This window comes from Chiloscyllium punctatum, chromosome 35 (assembly GCF_047496795.1).
Source record: "Chiloscyllium punctatum isolate Juve2018m chromosome 35, sChiPun1.3, whole genome shotgun sequence".
Lineage (NCBI taxonomy): Eukaryota > Metazoa > Chordata > Chondrichthyes > Orectolobiformes > Hemiscylliidae > Chiloscyllium > Chiloscyllium punctatum.
This window is the reverse complement of record NC_092773.1, coordinates 45,809,159-45,828,780: the sequence shown is the minus strand read 5'-3', so window position 1 is coordinate 45,828,780 and position 19,622 is coordinate 45,809,159.

Below are 19,622 nucleotides of genomic sequence, written 5' to 3'. Positions count from 1 at the left end.
ATTCTTATCTCCGGTTCCCATTCCCCTGCCAATCTAGGTTAAATATTCCCGCCCAGGGTATTGATACCCCTCCATGTGCAGTCCCTCCCATCCTTCTTGTACAGGTCCCCACTCCCCAGAAGGAATCAAAATGATTCACATATCTTACGCACTCCCCCGACACCTGTCCTGTAAACAAGTCATAATCTGCGCTCTCCTGCTAGCTTCACTAGCACGTGGTCCCGGTAGCCATCCCCATATTACTATTCTGCTTGTCTTGCAGACCAGCTTCAAACTTATGTCTGTATACACTATTTCCAGGTCCTCTCCCTTTTCCTAGATTTGTCATTGTTATCGATGTGTACCACGATACCTGACTGCTCTCCCCAGCCCCATAAGAATCCTATGGACTCGGTCTGATGCATCGTTGACTCTAGCACCCAAGAGGCAACATGCCGTCCAAGAGTCTCGCCCTCGAGCACAGTATCTCCTCACTCGACAGTTAAACATTGAATCTACTGTCACCTTCGGTCTCCAGTTCTCTCCCCTTCCCTGTTGAAGCAGAAAACTATAGAACTGGCCACTGTAGTTTCCCCTGACAGGTCGTTATTCCGAGCAGTGTCCAAAATCGTTTAGTTATAAATGTCCGCAGTCGGAGCGATGAGAGCGCGGACCAGGGGAATGCCTAAACGGTACTTTATTTTCTCTTGACGTCTTACCTACTGAATAGGGGGAGCAAATTCTCAATAGCAGTGGACGTGGACATGGGAATTGCTCGGCACATGAGCTGATATGTACTCTGAATTTTCTCTTGATCATTTTTTGTACCTCCCATATTGGAGCACTGTACGTGAGAATATGCATCTAAATTTATCTTATTGCCAAGGGGCTATGTTTGTAGGATCTTATTATATTAAGAGTTAGTAATGTGCACTGCATGTATTATTCTGTTAAATCTTCCAATAGTTTTGTTATTCAAAATTCCTCTTTCTTTGTATTTTTACTGACAGTGTTTAAATAAACTCTTCATTAGCTATTAGTTTGACCTGTATCATCGTATCTGAACCAGTTTCGTTACTTTTGCCTTCATAATAAGAAAATGGTTGCATCTTTGTTTCGGTGTTAAAATATTTTTAAGGGGCACTGGTCTGGTTTATAGTATTGCATTCTTTCTCTTCCTATCTGATAAGCTGGAGGGACTGAATGGGCTGTCACTCTTCCTATCCAGTTGAAAAAATGGTCTAAATACCTTCCTCATACTCCAGTTAAATGACCTCGAGGTGCTGACTGACCTCCTCCTTTCACTGTGGAATTGTGTCGTGTCAGGCAGTTCTGTTACATGGATGTTAACGACACTTTGTCAGCACAAGTCTAAATGTTGTCCACGTCCTGATGCATATGGACACAGACTGTTTCAGGAACTGTGGGACGATAAATTATTCTGAACATTGTGTGATATTCAGTGATCATCCCACTTCGAATCTTATGGAGAATTACATTGCTGAATCAACTGAAGATTTTTTTTCCGAGGAAGCTACCCCGAGGATCCGGGAATGAGAGAATTGCTGGCCACCAACAACAAGCATCTTCCTCCGTGCTTTAAATCTCTCAAACCTGTGGGAATTTTATACTGTTTCCTACTCAATGCAATTTTGTTCAGGTTCCTTGGTGCTACCCTTAGTTAAATACTGTCTGGTTATCAGGACCTCTCACTGTCACATGAGCCCTTGTTTTCACTGCTACCCTTCGCATCAGGGCTTCATGGTGTAGAAGGAAATGCTTGGCCCACACAAAGTGTCGTAAATATCAGGAATTTTGTATTCCAGAGAATTTGAGAACTAGACTACTGATAGAGTTTAAAGTGGCTGTAGAAGGATTTTGACCTTTCAGAGAATTGAGGGGTATGAAGATTTGAAAATTAAAGTGTATTTGAGACGTGGACCAGATCAGCCATGATCTTAGTGAAGGGCAAAGCAGTCTTGGGATTGAACGACCTGTTCCTCTTTCTGAAATTCTCACGTTCTGTTATTGGAATGTTAGTGGGTGTTCCTTGTTTTCCTTGAACGTCATGTTATTGAATGTTGAAGTCAGGGAGACCAGAGAATTTTGTTACCTATCTATTGATGAGATACAGGGGCTGTATCCGCAGTGAATCAGTGACTGCAAATGACCACAAATTGCAGAGACGGGAATCTTTGTAAAGAGAGATGAAACACCTCTTTCATACCCAGCCTGGGTTTTGCAATTAAGTTTTCCAATCTACCTCAAACCGGGTGTGACAGCTTTGAAGGGCTGAATGGTCTTCTTTGTATCTATGCCCCCGATTATAGGAGTAACTTGGCCGCTAAATGCTCCTGTCTAGCAGGTGTGAGGTGCTGAATGGAAAATAGGTACATTAGACTTAGGAGCAGGAGTGGGACTTCAGACACTTACATTCTTCTTCACCAAGCACTAAGATTGTGGCGGATCTGGCTGTTATCTCAACCTCACTTTTCGGTCTGTACCAGATTATCCTGATTCAATGTCATACCAAGTATTTAACCAACTCAACTTTGAATTAATTTAAGCAGAGACGCACCAGAAACCTCCAGTGAAGAGAATTCCCATTCCAAAGGCACTTTTGGAATTTCTCTGATGCGTTTTATCGAGTCAAATAAATATAATCACGTAAACTGACCCTTTATTCCATCATCTCCACGATGCCCAGACATCCAAATCTGCTCTCGTCCCATTTGGCCACATTCTGCACATATCCCTCGAAATGCTTCCTATCAATATGAACATCCAAGTACTTCTTAAATGTAGAACTTACAAGTCTTCACAATCTCCTCTGGAAATTCCTTCTGTACACACACCGCTTTCTGCGTCAATATTTTGCCCCGAATGTCGGTTTAAAATCTCACCATTCCAACCCCCTATCCATGGGAATAGAAGCTTTAGTCCCCACCCTATTCACACCCATCGTAATTTTACAAACCTCTTTCATGTCAACACTCAGTCTCCGACACTAGAGGGAAAGAAGCCCCAGTCGATCCAGCATCTCCATATAGCTCAAGCCTGCCAAACCTGCAACCTCCTTCTCGATCCTTTCAGCACAACTTCAAGTTTAACATTACTGTTTCTTTTGCAAAGTGCTATGAATTGTACGTGGCATTCTAAATTCGCCTCACCAATACCCTGTAAAGCTGCAACATGACATCCGAACTCTACACTGAATGTTGTGACTGATGAACACACCTATGCCAATCGTGTTCTTTATTATCATGTCTCTTCTGAATCCACTTTCAATGAAGGATACATCTTCACTCGTGAGTCACTTTATTCGGCAACACTCCAAGATGCACTATGAATAGTTGAATATCTCCGCTCTGATTCGCCTTTCCAAAATGCAGCACCTCACATTTAACTAAACTAAACTCCATCTGCCATTCCTCCGTCCACTGGCCATTCTGATCAAGATCCCAGTGCTCTCTGAGAATACGTTCATTACTGTTCACTGCTCCTTCTACTGTGAAGTCATGTGTGAACTTACTAACCATATCTCCTATGTTCGCATCCAAGACATTAACACAAGTGATGAAAAACAGTTGTCCCAGCACCAATCCTGTAGCACACCACTGGTCATAGGCCTTCAGTCTGAAAAACAACCCCTTAACGTCACACTCTGTTGTCATCCTTCAACACAATATTGTTATTCAAATAGTTAGCTCCACCACAACCCATGTGACCGGACCTAACGAATCTATCTATCATGCGGAAGCTTGTTGAACGCTTTGCTGTTGTCTAATTAGACAATGTCCACCACACTGTTGTCCTCAATCTTCTTTGTCTTCTGTTCAGAAAACTCGTCAATGGGACACGGTGTCTCATGCACTAAACCATGTTGACCATTTCTAATCAGTTCTTGTCTTTCCAAATACATGCAAATCCCGTCCCTAAAGAACCCCTCCAATAACATATCCACCACAGACATCATGGTCATCGCTCTGCAATTCCCTGGATTTTTAGGTGACTGCTTCCTTTTCTAGTCTCAAACCGCCACGGCACAGCAACTATTGGATGCATTCAGGTTGGTGAGCAGATTAAATATAGAAATCTCAGACTTGGTCAGGGTAAATGTTGGGAACAAGTCAGGGACGTTTGTAAAATAGCAAGTTTATGACCAAACCAGAGCTACTCAAATATGTTGGATGCTTGGATGCAACAAATGTATACATCGATATTTCCCTTTCTGAAAATATTGGCATATGAACAAGAGTGCGCAGACATAGGCACCGACATACATACACACAAATGTACTCGGACAAAGACATAGATCCACGCATGCACACCTACACAGATACAGACACGCACACAGACACAGACATACACACAGACACCGAAGCACAGACACAGTCACACGAAAACATCCACATAGTGCACACAAATACACAGATATACAAATGCACACATATCCGCGCATGTGCACACGTTTGTTGACAAAGTGAAAAACAACCTGTCTGCAGAGTATAAACTTGAAAGAACTTTATCCAAATATTAGTTGACTTCATGTCAAAAGTAAAATAATGAGAGATTGTGGCAAATATCATTCAGCTTCAGAAATTATCCTGCTCACACGAGCTGCTGGTGACAGGATCCCAACTTCGAGCAGTTGGGTTTAGCTCAAGTCTCTTTGCTTCAGTCAGTGAGGGAGATTCCAAAGTATCCTCGTAAGGAATCATAAATGATTGGTAGAAATGACGGAGAGGATTTGAACTCTTACACATTGTTGGGAGAAGTTACATAGAGAGAGAGGGAGCAATGGGCTATTCCTTCTCAGGAAGATGTATTTCACTCCCTCTCCGAGTTGAATGACAGCTCTGTTATCCGCCTCCAAACAGGACCATGTGAGGTCCCCTTTAACGTTGACCGACCTGTATTCCATCATATTCCCTACTCCATGATGAAACATGATTGTTTCTACAAGATAGTGAGGACTACATCTGCTGTAGATCACAGCCGAAACGTGTGGTGCGAGGAAATCACAGCCAGTCAGGCAATATCGGAGGAGCATCCTGATGAAGGTCTTACTGTCGAAACGTCGACTCGATTGGTCCTCTGATGCCACCTGACTCACTGTGCTTTTTCAACACCGTATGTTGACATATTTCTTTCCCGTCATATACAAAAACATTTTCTCCATAATAAATTATCAACTTGACATGTAGATGATTTTATGTGAGCTTATGTAAATTCGAAATAAAACGTGAAAGATTAGCATCTTAGAAACGGTTTGTTTTTTTGGTTTTACGGATCGCAAATCGACAGAGTACATCATATGTGTTCTCAGTAATGGCCAATAATGATGCATTAAAACATCCCAAAGATCATACACGATATCCTTGTTCAAAAAAATCCATTCATCTTGTCGCAACTTTATGAGCCATGCACCAGGACACACAAATCCCGCTACACCAGCAAGTTATGCATTCTCACTACATTTAAATAATTTATTGTCTTATCCTTGGCACAAAACTCAAACCACCCATCACCCACGTTGTACTTTTTCTTGGTGAAGGTTAATTCCTACTCTTCCCTGTCTCTAACCCATTGGAGGTGCTCAGCTCCACTAGTCATCTTATTGAGTGACTATCCTGATGTATTAGCAAATTGCGCACTAGTCCGTTTAGCTCCTTTGTACAAATCATTAATCTAGATTGTAATTTGTTAATGAACTTACAGTCATAGAGTCATAGAAATGTACAACATGGAAATCGACCCTTCGGTCAAAGCCCTCCATGCCGACCAGATATCCCAACCGAATCTAGTCCCACCTGCCAGCATCCGACCCATATTCCTCCAAACCCTTCCGATTCATATGCAAATCCAAATCACTCTTAAATGTTGCAATTGTACCAGCCTCCACCACTTCCTCTGGCAGCTTATTTTATACATGTACCACACTCTGTGTGTAAAAGTTGCCCCTTAGGTCTCTTTTATAACTTTCCACTCTCACCCTAAACTAAGCCATCTAGATCTCGACTCCGTGACCCCAGGGAAAAGACTGCCGATTGACTCTATCCTTGCCCCTCAAAGTTTGTATACCTCTATGAGCTCATGATTTGTGAGGAAATGCACGAAATAAAGCATCCTTATTTGATAATAAGTAATTATCTCCACTCTGTATTTCCTGATTTGCTGTCCACGACTTTGTGTGCAGAAGCTGAAACAGGTTTCATGGCCTCGTACTGCTGGTTATCGAGGTTTGTAAGGGATCCCCAATACTCCATTTGGGCCATTTGTTGTCAGATATTCAGACAAAGGTCGTACTGTCAATGATCCTGATCCCTAAGAGTTTAAAAGTCGAACACAGAATGTGGAGGACCATTTGAGGAGATCGCTGCACAGCCAAAGAGCATCTTTACTTCAGATGTGCAAAATGCTCCATTGTGACCTCACAATCAGGAGCTCACTTTTCCCCAGACAGATATTGAGTGGGAGGGGAGATTTCCTTTTAAACTGGTTAACATTTGTCCCTTTAACAACACCACCAATACAGTCTGCCCAAATCATCAATTGCATTTTGGTTGTTGATGCTGTTTTGCAACATTCCCACAGACACTACACATTAAAGTAAATAACAGTCTTTCAAGGGTGACCTTGTTATGGTTTATACAATCAAGAGCGGCATGGATAGCGTAAATCGGAAAGGTCATTATTTGCATGAAAATCTTCGCCCTTGTTTCTCTTTCAAATCTTCTCCCCCTAACGTTCAACCTACGCCCACTCTTTTCAGACTCTCCTATCCTGGGGAACAGACCTTCACTATTTATCCCATCCACGGATCTCATGGTGTTATAAACCTCCAGAAGGAGCAAATTTGACTCCAATCAAAACTGTGCTTTCAGTCACCACAGGATTAAATTCAGAAAATCAACACTGATACCTCTTCCATCTCTATCAACTCTAAAATAATTTTAAACAACTTGTTTCAACATGTCATGAAACACCTCTTTATGATTTGAATCTAAATCTTTCCGCCTGTATCTAGGGACAGCACCACGACTCGGCAATAGCCACTCACACTGAAACATTATTCTCCTGTGTGTTTGTTCAACAGCATGCTCTGACATGGTGTGACAGTCCTTCGTGACAGGCAGGACTTGAATCCAGTCATGATAGTCCTGAGGGTAGAGACACTATGATACTCGTTCAGGAATTCATATCTAATCAAGAGTTCTGGCTCAGAAGCAGGGGCGCTTTCTGCTACACAAAACCTGAACAACGCCCAGGCAGTTGTCACATTTTAAACGCCAACATTCACATCGGTACGGATTCAATAACGTCTGGTTAACTTTACTGAATTACTAACACCACCAATAGAGTCTGCCCAAATCACTAATTCCATTTTAGTTGGGGGTGCTGTGTGGCAAATTTCCCACAGTCACTAAACATTAAAATAAACAATAGTCTCTGTGGGGTGACCGTACACACTTTGACCTCTTTGTTAAACGAATGCAAGGCGTTTGCCTCAACTGTAGGATGTTCAGTACCTATGCTCTTCTGTCTCCCGTCTTTCAATGAAAACCTTTAAATGTTTGGCTATGATTTCCAAAAAAACTGGTTATTATCTGTATTCTGCAATGTTACCGACTGAAATGCTGCAGACACACTCTGTGCTGTGAATGATCTCCGATAGATATTATTTCTGAACATCAAAGACGAAGTAAGAGTATAATTTCTGTCCCTAAACAGCAATCATTCTTACTCGTCTCTAACATAGAGGCAAAAACAATGACTGCAGATGCTGAAAATCAACTACTGGATTAGTGGTGCTGGAAGAGCACAGCAGTTCAGGCAGCATCCAACGAGCAGCGAAATCAACGTTTCGGGCAAAAGCCCTTCATCAGGAATAAAGGCAGTGAGCCTGCAGCATGGAGAGATAAGCTAGAGGAGGGTGGGGGTGGGGAGAGAGTAGCATAGAGTACAATGGGTGAGTGGGGGAGGAGATGAAGGTGATAGGTGAAGGAGGAGAGGGTGGAGTGGATAGGTGGAAAAGAGGATAGGCAGGTCGGACAAGTCAAGGAGTCAGTAACTGAGCTGGAAGTTTGAAACTAGGATGAGGTGGGGGAAGGGGAAATGAGGAAGCTGTTGAAGTCCACATTGATGCCCTGGTGTTGAAGTGTTCCGAGGCGGAAGATGAGGCGTTCTTCCTCCAGGCGTCTGGTGGTGAGGGAGCGGCGGTGAAGGAGGCCCAGGACCTCCATGTCCTCGGCAGAGTGTGAGGCGGAGTTGAAATGTTGGGCCACGGGGCGGTTTGGTTGATTGGTGCGGGTGTCTCGGAGATGTTCCCTAAAGCGCTCTGCTAGGAGGCGCCCAGTCTCCCCAATATAGAGGAGACCACATCGGGAGCAACGGATACAATAAATGATATTGGTGGATGTGCAGGTGAAACTTTGATGGATGTGGAAGGCTCCTTTAGGGCCTTGGATAGAGGTGAGGGAGGAGGTGTGGGCACAGGTTTTACAGTTCCTGCGGTGGCAGGGGAAAGTACCAGAATGGGAGGGTGGGTCGTAGGGGGGTGTGGACCTGACCAGGTAGTCACGGAGGGAACGGTCTTTGCGGAAGGCGGAAAGGGGTGGGGTGGGAAATATATCCCTGGTGGTGGGGTCTTTTTGGAGGTGGCGGAAATGTCGGTGGATGATTTGGTTGATGCGAAGGTTTGTAGGGTGGAAGGTGAGCACTAGGGGCGTTCTGTCCTTGTTACGGTTGGAGGGGTGGGGTCTGAGGGCGGAGGTGCGGGATGTGGACGAGATGCGTTGGAGGGCATCTTTAACCACATGGGAAGGGAAATTGCGGTCTATAAAGAAGGAGGCCATCTGGTGTGTCCTATGGTGGAACTGGTCCTCCTGGGAGCAGATACGGCGGAGGCGGAGAAATTGGGAATACGGGATGGCATTTTTGCAAGAGATAGGGTGGGAAGAGGAGTAATCCAGGTAGCTATGGGAGTGAGTGGGTTTGTAAAAAATGTCAGTGTCAAGTCGGTCGTCACTAATGGAGATGGAGAGGTCCAGGAAGGGGAGCGAGGTGTCAGAGATAGTCCAGGTAAATTTAAGGTCAGGGTGGAATGTGTTGGTTAAGTTGATGAATTGCTCAACCTCCTCGCGGGAGCACGAGGTGGCGCCAATGCAGTCATCAATGTAGCGGAGGAAGAGGTGGGGAGTGGTGCCGGTGTAATTACGGAAGATCAACTGTTCTACATAGCCAACAAAGAGACAGGCATAGCTGGGGCCCATACGTGTGCCCATGGCTACGCCTTTGGTCTGGAGGAAGTGGGAGGATTCAAAGGAGAAATTGTTAAGGGTGAGGACCAGTTCGGCCAAACGAATGAGAGTGTTAGTGGAAGGGTACTGTTGGGGACGTTTGGAGAGGAAAAAACGGAGGGCTTGGAGGCCCGGGTCGTGGCGAATGGAGGTGTAGAGGGATTGGATATCCATGGTGAAGATAAGGCGTTGGGGGCCGGGGAAACGGAAGTCTTGGAGGAGGTGGAGGGCGTGGGTGGTGTCTCGAACGTATGTGGGGAGTTCCTGGACTAGGGGGGATAGGACAGTGTCAAGGGAGGTAGAGATGAGTTCAGTGGGGCAGGAGCATGCTGAGACAATGGGTCGGCCAGGGTGGTCAGGCTTGTGGATCTTGGGAAGGAGGTAGAACCGGGCAGTGCGGGGTTCCCGGACTATGAGGTTGGAAGCTGTGGGTCGGAGATCTCCTGAGGTGATGAGGTTCTGTATGGTCTGGGAGATGATGGTTTGGTGATGGGGGGGTGGGGTCATGGTCGAGGGAGCAGTAGGAAGAGGTGTCCTCGAGTTGGCGTTTGGCTTCAGAGGTGTAGAGGTCAGTGCGCCAGACTACCACTGCGCCCCCTTTATCCGCTGGCTTGATGGTGAGGTTGGGATTGGAGCAGAGGGATTGGAGGGCTGCGCGTTGTGAGGGTGAGAGGTTGGAGTGGGGGAGGGGGGACGACAGGTTGAGGCGGTTAATGTCCCGGCGGCAGTTGGAAATGAAGAGGTCGAGGGCAGGTAATAGGCCAGCGCGGGGTGTCCAGGTGGATGCAGTGTGTTGGAGGTGGGCGAAGGGGTCCTCGGAAGGTGGGCGGGAGTCCTGATTGTGAAAGTAAGCTCGGAGGCGGAGGCGACGGAAGAATTGTTCGATGTCACGTTGTGTATTAAATTCATTGATGCGTGGACGGAGGGGGATGAAGGTGAGTCCTTTGCTGAGGACTGATCGTTCGTCCTCAGTGAGTGGGAGGTCTGGAGGGATGGTGAAAACTCGGCAGGGCCGGGAGCTGGGATCTGGTGTGGGTGTGGAGCTGGGAGTGGGGTCGGAGCAAGTGCCTGGAGTGGGTGTGATGGTGGGGGGAATGGGGGTGGAGGCATGAGCAGGGGTAATGTTGCCCTCGGGGTTCTGGGGTGTGGGGGTAGTGACAGTGGGGTCTGTGGGGGGCGTGTCAGCAGAATGCAGGTGAGTGGCGCTGGTGGAGGCGGAAGTGGTGGTGATCATGGCAATAGGGGTGGTGGAGGTCACTGAGCATGTGGCATCAGCGATGATGTGAAGGGCGGAAGTAGCTGTGGGAGTGGCCATGATGGGGGCGGAAGTGACATCATCACGCGGCATGGGGGTGGTAGCTGCGTCAGCCGCATGGCTAATGGAGTTTCCGAGGCCAGGGGAATCTTCTGGAATGTTTGAGGAGCGCTGGTTATGGAGGTGGGTGGATAAAAGTTTGTTGTACTTACAGTTTTTGATGTTTGAGATGGAATTGAAATACTGTTTGTTGAGAGTATGAATTCTCCTGAGGATGTAGTGCACAGTGGGTCCTTTGCAATTCTGAGAGAGTGTGGCCCTCAGCTGAGGCAGGGCTGACTGGAGAGAGGTTAGGTGACGGCGCATTGCTGCAAGCGTGGAGCGGAGGATCTTGAAGGAGAACTGTTGCTGGAGTTTTTGAATCTGTAGTCTGTACTGTTTGTCCTGTTCGGGTCCGAACTCTGCTGGTTTAAAGGTGGTCTGGAGTCCGTGTGGGATGAGTTGGTTACGGAGGCAGGCACTGAGGAAGCAAATGTGGCTGTGGTACCGAGTTTGTTTCACAACATGGTTGAAGAGCTTCAGAGCAGAGGAAATGACCTGGGAGTTGCAGTGGGAGAAGGACTCCCTGAGATTCTTGTAGAGAGAGGAGGAAAACTTCTTCAAGGCAGGCATCCTTGCAAGAGGATTCGCAGTAGGGTTAAAATCAACAAGGTAAAAACAATGACTGCAGATGCTGAAAATCAAATACTGGAATAGTGGTGCTGGAAGAGCACAGCAGTTCAGGCAGCATCCAACGAGCAGCGAAATCAACGTTTCGGGCAAAAGCCCTTCATCAGGAATAAAGGCAGTGAGCCTGCAGCATGGAGAGATAAGCTAGAGGAGGGTGGGGGTGGGGAGAGAGTAGCATTGAGTACAATGGGTGAGTGGGGGAGGAGATGAAGGTGATAGGTTAAGGAGGAGAGGGTGGATTGGATAGGTGGAAAAGAGGATAGGCAGGTCCTTTGGTCCAAATTGTCCATGCCGACCAGATATCCCAACACAATCTAGTCCCACCTGCCAGCTCTGGACCATTTCCCTCCAAACCCTTTCTATTCATGCAAACTTCCAGATTTATTTTAAATGTTGCAATTATACGAGACTCCACCAGTTCTTCTATCAGCTCACTCCCCGCACGTACCAATCTCTGCTTGAAAAATTTGCCTATTAGGTCTCTTTTATCTTTTTCTCCTCTAACCACACACCTGTGCCCTCTAGTTCAGGACTACACCATCCCAGGGAAAAACCGATGTCAAGATATCCCTATCCATGACACTCATGAATTTATAAAATTCTTTTAGGTCACCCCTCATCCACGAACGCTCCGGGGAAAATCGACCTATCCTGGTAAAACGTTCCCTGAAACTGAAATCCAAGAATACTGGCAACATCCTTTTAAATCGTTTCTGAACCCTTTCAACTTTCATAATATTTTTCTGATAGGAAGGAGATCAGAATTGCAAGTAATATTCCAACAGTGGCCGAACAATTGTCCTGTCCTGTATAGCCTCAACCTAACCTCCAACTCATGTACGCAATACATACACCAATAAATGATAGCATACCAAATGCCTTCTTAACTATCGTATCTCCCTGCGACTCCACTTTCAAGGAGCTATGAACCTGCACTCCAAAGTCTCATTGTACAGCAACACTCTCTCGGGCCATATCATTAATTGCATAAGTCCTGCTGAGATTTGCTTTCACAAAATGCATTACCTCACATTTATCTAAATTAAACGTGTGACTGTCCTCGACCTAAGATAATTAAATTATACAAGGCAGTTGATTACTTTCCAGCCTCTTCACCCTTCCTGGCTGGGTCTGCAATCAACATCACTTTCGTTCAGGCCAAACAAGGCAAACTAATCTCAGGGTCTTCGTGAAAATCAAGGACGTTGTGTGCAGGCCTCCTGAAGATGGCGGAGGTTCCGATGAAACTGAAAAGCGTGGGTGGGATCGCGGTAATACCAGTCACCGAACTGAGGAGTGGCAGATGGACTTCAATTTGGATAAACGCAAGGTGCTACATTTTGGTCAAACAGACAAGGGGCGGACACGTACAATTAGAAGTACGGTCGTTGTTAGTGTTGTGGAACAAGGAGACCTAGATGTTCAGGTATACTTTTTGAAGTTTGCATCACATGTAGACATGAAGGTTAAGAAGGTATTTACCACGATTATCTTCCTTGATGAGTCTTTTGCGTACAGAATGTGGGACAACATGTTCAGGTTGTACAGGATACTGGTCAGTCCTCTTCTAGAATATAGTTTCCAGTTCTGGTCCATCTGTTACATGAAGGATATTAATGAGCTGGAGATGGTTCAGAAGAGATTTAAAAGAATGTTGCCATGAATGCGATAGTATCATCTGAAAATTTTGTTATAGCATGATCTATTCCATCAAAAAAGTGGACGTTCAGATTGCAAATATTTGAGGACTGAGAGCTGAGTGCTCTGGCACTCTAAAAGTTGCATTTTAGCAAACAGACATGAGCCATTTATTCCATCTCACCGCATTTTTAAATTCTGTATTCCTGCATTAAAGACAACACTTTCATCCAAACATACGTGTTCTTATTCTGCAGATTAATTGTCTGTGTACACATTCTTCAATGCCTTCTGGACGTCCAAGCATAAAATCTTCAGAGTCCGCATTATCCAGTTTGCCTGTCATATCTTTAAAGATCTGGAGCAAATAATTTAAACACGATTTATCGTTTGTAAGTTCATACTTATTCTGATAGATTATGGTTTGACTTTGCAAATGTCCTGTCATTAATTACCGAACAACAGATTTTTTGCAATATTCCTTAAATTTCAACAGTCTTCTCATTATTTTTTACTCCAACGTGAAGGTGATAATTGGAAATTCTTAACTTTATATAATTCCTACGTTCTCGTCCACTCCTGGACAATTGGCACATGGAATAAAGAGAACTGCTCAATTGCTGTCTAAGAGGAAGAAGTAGCTGACCGGACTTACTCTCTTTCTGTTGATGCATAATTGGCTTGAGGACATATGGAATCCTCCTGTTGGCAGATAACATTTTGAGGGGCTGAATAACATCCTCATATTCCTCCAGAAGTGGTTCGAGATACTGAATGCTCATCTCCTCCATCCCTGAAACAGGTCCCAGGGAGTGATTCGTCTTCCTCTTGTCCCAAATGCCAGACACGTGAGGTGAGCGTCCTCCTTCATTCTCGCACAAATTCTGACATAGTTCGCTGTCTTCTCCAATGACCATGCAGCATGCCCAAGAGGGCTGAATGGCCTCCTGTTATGCCAATTTATCAATCTCTGTGGCTTCGTCAAGTTCCTACGTTACAGACATGAGGAGACTAACTGGACTGATTCTATTACTGTTAACACGACACTAATGCTGAATGTCCTACTCTGGGTCCACTCTGAAAGGATCGAGAGGCTGACTGGCCTTCTCATGCAACTCTATAGCCGGACTCCAAGGGCTAAATAGCCTCACGTTTTTCTGGTGTAGCAGGGTCAAAGGCCTGAATATGTATTTACTGTTTCTATGTATCAGGCCGGAGAATTGGAATGGATTCCTTCATTTGCTGTGTAGCTGTCTTCTGTTGCTGACTCCTTCCTTGTTATGTGACGCCAAGGTTCGTTCATGTAAACTCCACTGGATATTGGATTAATATGATTGTCCATTCTTCATAGATACACACTTTCATTGCAGTCAACAGTTGAGCGAACCAACGAGGGTTCCAACGTAACAATATCGTTTTTTCAGTGCCGAGATCAAACGTGCGCATACGACACGAGATGTGAACTCACTAAGATACTGCACAGCGCCAGCAATAACGTGCAAGCTTGCTGCAATATTTCCAATCAGGTTAGAGCAGTCTCAGCTGTCTGACGAAATGCACAGCGTTGTTGAAATATCATTGTCATCTCTACTCCACCAATAAAACGGGAGCTCTGGTGACAACGTCACAATTACATTTGAGCAGTTCATATAAGATGTGGTGAGATGTACACAAAATAGGTTAAAAAGATCTCATTGAAAATTTCATCTCAATCTACCGTTCATCTCCCACGTCCCTCAGATTCCATTGAACCTTGTAAGGTAAAGCTTTGAAATTTAAGAAGAGATAAAAACTGATGATAGGAAGTTAATAAAGTAAAAATGCAAGTCAAGTGTTGGGCATGTTCAAGAAAAGGCATTTCAGTGCACAAGAATGTATGTACTGCAGTTATAGTTTTAGTTATAGAAGAAAATCTAGTTTCATCTAAACAGCGTTAAACCATGTGAATAGAAATAATGAGAAAAACAAAGATTTTATGAGCGTTTACGAGATGGATTTCTTTCAGAGTATGTTAAGCAGCAAGCTCGAGAGCAGGTTCTTTTGGAATGTCTGCTGTCGGAAGATCTACTTGAACACCTTGTTGTAAAGGTGCTTCATTGGAATAGTGATCATAATATATTGATTTTTTGAAATGATATTTGCGTAGAAGACGGTTTTTTGTTGTTTGTATTTGAAGATCTGTTTATAAACCTGAATCATAAAAACCATGAATGAGTGAGGACAATTGCCTTCATTGAATTGGAAAAGTGCATTAAAAACATGTTTTCGAAGACAAGCAATGTTTGAATTTCATAGAAGCACTGTGAGGTGCACAATTTGCAATCTTCAAGGACAAAACAACAAAAGGGAAAGGTGACTTAATATTGGTTAACAAAAGTTAATTTGATTTTAGTATAAAGGAAGCAGCTTTGATAAAATTAGGGTTTTACGAGAAGCCTTGGATTTAGATAAATTTAGGATCCAATAAGGAAATCAGAAAAAAAAAGAACAACATCACCAATTAACCAGAAATATTAAAACTGCCAAAAAGCTTCCGCCGATACTTCAAAGGAAAATGCAAGGTCTACAGTAGAGCAGTTCGTGTGCAGACAGGTATTGTGGTGCGTGGTAATCCCTTCTACTAACTGAAACCAACCATACAGAAAAGATTCAAATCGTGTTGTAATCTGTTAGAAATTGAGACAAATATCTACCCGAGAGCGAACGATTTAAAGTGCGACTGTACACCTGCATTCTGTAAGTCCAACAGAGAACATTAAAACCAAAAACTATTAAAGACTCCTTTCTCATAAACCTATCTTTTGCTTCCCACTTAACATTTCTAATATGACTTTTTAAATAATATCGATGAAGACTTACAAAAAGATACCAAGATCCAGCAACTTTCAGCTTTGCCTATTCCCCTTTCTAGATATTCCTCTGTGGAGCCTCTTCAGGTCGGCCACAATGTTCTGCTTCGCAAACTCCCCACAGGCAAGTACCTTTCTGACAGTTCCTCAGCGAAGAGTCTACATTTGCTGGTCTGGAGAAGTTCTCCGTCAAACTGTTCAAAATGTCCCGTTTTATAGCCGAGAACATTGGATCTATTCATTGGTATAAATATTAGCAAAATAATACATTCAAATTTGCTTAGATTTTGCAATCTTAGAACATAATTTAATTAGATTGCCCGAATTTTAGTGTGTTATTGTTCAATGGCAACCCGACTGCTGCGATGTGTTTTGACTAATTGTTACATTTTTACCTTGTTCATGAATCTCTGTGCTTTGTCATTCCTTGCTAGCTTTTCAGCTTTCTTAAAGGTACAGTACATCTGTACACCTTCATAACACATGGTATTTTTTTCTTTATTGAACAGAGATAATACAGATAAACTAAACAGTTCCTTTTGTCAATTTTTATGGAGGAATTTCCAGAAAATCTCCAACAAATACAAAGTGACGATGGGACATGTGCAGCTAAAGGCTAAAACATTTCAAAACAATTATGAGGTAGTATTTGGAAACATAAATGGATTGAACATTGATACAGTTGATGAATCAGATGTACATTGCACGAGGAAATCGGAGGACGTGGTAGTGCCCATATATATTACATTCAGGAATAATTTATTTTCCCTTTTATCTGGAAAGGAAGGAAAATCAGCGTTGTCTAATGTTTCGACATATGTCAGGTGTTTACAGTGATACTGAGAAACTTCACACAAAAGGGGAGTGAGTAACACAGGGACACGGAGGAGTGTGAGCAGACAAGGTTCGGCAGAATCCCAAGGTATTCTACATAAACATTCAGCAGAACAGAATAACCAGGGAATAATTAGGGCCCATTCTAGAACAAGGGAACAATCTCTATATAAACAAAGATAGATTTTTACGTTAGATCTTCACATCTGTTTTACTTAGTAGAAGGACGATTCTGTTGAACAATTTGAGAATATGGACTTTGAAGATCTTAAGCAGATTGTTACAAGATGTGAACGAGGGTTGATGGTTTTGGCTGGTATAAAATTGACCAAATCCGTAGGACCAGATGAGTTGTATCTCAGTCGACTGTGAGAGTAAAGTGAGAAAAGACACTGATCCAAATGGTTAAGTGACTCTAGCCACTGGTGAAATTCGAGAGGACTGGCGAACATATAAGGTGGACCCACTTCAAACGAAAGACGTCGGATGTATACCAGGGAGATGTAGTCCAGGGAACTCTCGAACAGTGAGATTCATAGTATGTTGATGAACGTTTTGAAGAAAATAGGGAGAGTGAGAATTGATCTCCCTTGAGAGAGGCAATATTTGACTAGGGATAGTGAGCATGTCTTTATGAGATTGAAATTCAACCTAATAAATTTTATATTTTCTCAAGGAATCGTTTATACGTTTTTCAGCAAGACCTTTGAGAGAACATCACGTGGGAACCATCAAGGAATGTAATATCTCAGCAGCATTTAGCAAGTTGCAAACTTTTTGTGTGTGTGGTAGGAGACAGAAGGTGTTATTAGAAGTCAGTTTGTGTGCGTGAAGACCAGTGTCCCCTCGTCTGCCACAAGGATCAGTGTTGTGTCCTGTCTTATTGTTGTATTCATAAATGACGGAGATCTGAATATGAATGGCTGGGCGAAGTGTGATAAATAAGTGCGTGTTTGACGCAAAGTTTGACCAGCTGGTTTGCAATGTGGAGGAAAGTCTGAAGTGACAGGAGGATGCAGATAAAATGAAGAGATGAGCAGATCGATGCCATATGGATTGTAACTCAGATAAATATGAGTTGATGCACTTTGGAAGAAGGAACCAGACAGCGGAGTGTTCAGTGAATGGCAGCACGTCAAGAATCTTATAGCGTACTTCTCCACAGACACCTGAGTGTGACTGGGCAGATAAATGGTTGAGTTAAGAAGGCACAGGGGATTGTAAGCATACAGTTTTTTAAGCGAGTGATAGATTATACCATCTGCACTGGGGTTTGATGAGGTCAAGAGGAAATATTGTGTGCCGTTGATGACTGTGCCACATTGCAGGAAGGATGTGATTGCACTAGGAGGGTTACAGAGGAGTTTAATCAGTATGTTCCCTGGGATGGTGCATAGCAGCTGTGAAGAGAGTCTGGATAAGCTCAGGTTGATTAATTTGGAGCAGATACGTCTGAGAGCGAGGTGATTCAGAAGTATAAGATTATGAGGGGCATAGAGAGGTTGGATAGTCAGGAGATTTTCCTTTCAGTCAGATTTTCCTTTCAGCCATGAAAAGCTGAACACACTTCTAAAGTATAACGATTGAGCTTTCGAGCCCCAAGCATGTTCGAGGTGGAATGCACTCCTTCAGAGGAGAATCGTCACGGGTAACCTTACGACTGTTAAAAGCAATTGGTCGACCTTTTGAAGCGTCGTAACGTTCCTGGCAATGCGTCTTGTGGAGGAAAGTGAGACTAATGTAGATAGTGCTGTGATTCTGAAAGTACGGATTCTATGCTGCTGCGCTTCCATGGCTGTGAAAGGTCATTCATTGAGCAAATTAAAATAAGAATTGCTCGGTTTCAGAAGCTGCATTAACACGGTGATATAAATGAAGGGGATCAGTTTTTTTTTCAAATTACATCAGTGGAAAACGTAAGAGGAATCAAGTGTAGCTTCCTTCACCAGCAACCAGAGAACGTAGAACAGAGAATGGAAAATAGGGAAATGAGAGAACTATGAAATAAAAATTCAATTCTGTCTTAGCAAATGAAACAAAATACAATAAAATACAATCTTCCGCGTAATGCAAGAAATTCAAACTCTGGTCAGAGAAAGAAATCGAATGGAATGACATCAGTAAAGAAATTGTTTTGGAGAAGCTAGTTGGACTGAAATCCAACAAAGATTTATGAAATAAGAATCATGTTTGAGAAACGGATTGGGAGATAAATTATGGTGAACGAATCAATGTAACACATCTGGGTTTTAAGAAAGATTATCAATATAGTCTTAAGCAAAGTGCACAAAATCAAATTTCGGCAAATATATGGATGTCGTTTTAGAATGGTAGAGATGACAGGAAAAAAGAGAACAGTGAGTAAGAATTAAACAATGCTTTTTTTGAAGTGGAAGGCACACGAGGTTTCGAAGGAAACAGTGCTTGGGCCACAGCTATTCCTAAAACAGCTCAAACATTTGGTTGAGGAATTCCAATTCCATGTTTCCCAGCTTGTTGATGGCACGAAACGATTTTGAATTGTGAATGGTGGGGAGCATGTTACAAAACTCCAAAGTGATTGATACAACTTGATAAATGACGAAATACATGGTCGATGAAAAGCAATGTGGATATATGTGACACTCCGCTCTTTGGTACAAAAAAATAGAAAGGCGGCCCACATTTGGAAAAGTGTTTGGTTGAAAGATGTTGATCTGTCAAGGTGCATATGTTTCTTTTGTTGTTTTGTTCTGTGCAGACTTTGAAGGTCTCTGCAGGGCACTCGAAATTACATTCCCACACTGAGGTGTATACATAGACCCACCAAGTGTGTAGCTCTAACATTAAAAAGGATCTGGATATCCTTGTACACCCGTCACTGAAAGCAATATTGCAGGAGCAGAAAACGGCAAGGAAGATAAATGACTTGTTCACATTCATTTCAAGGGGATTTAACAAAAGTGCAAAGGGTGTCTTACTGCAGCGAAAGAAGACCTTGTAAGACCTCATCTCGAACGTTTTGTAGTGTTATGTGCAGTTTTGGTATTCTTACCA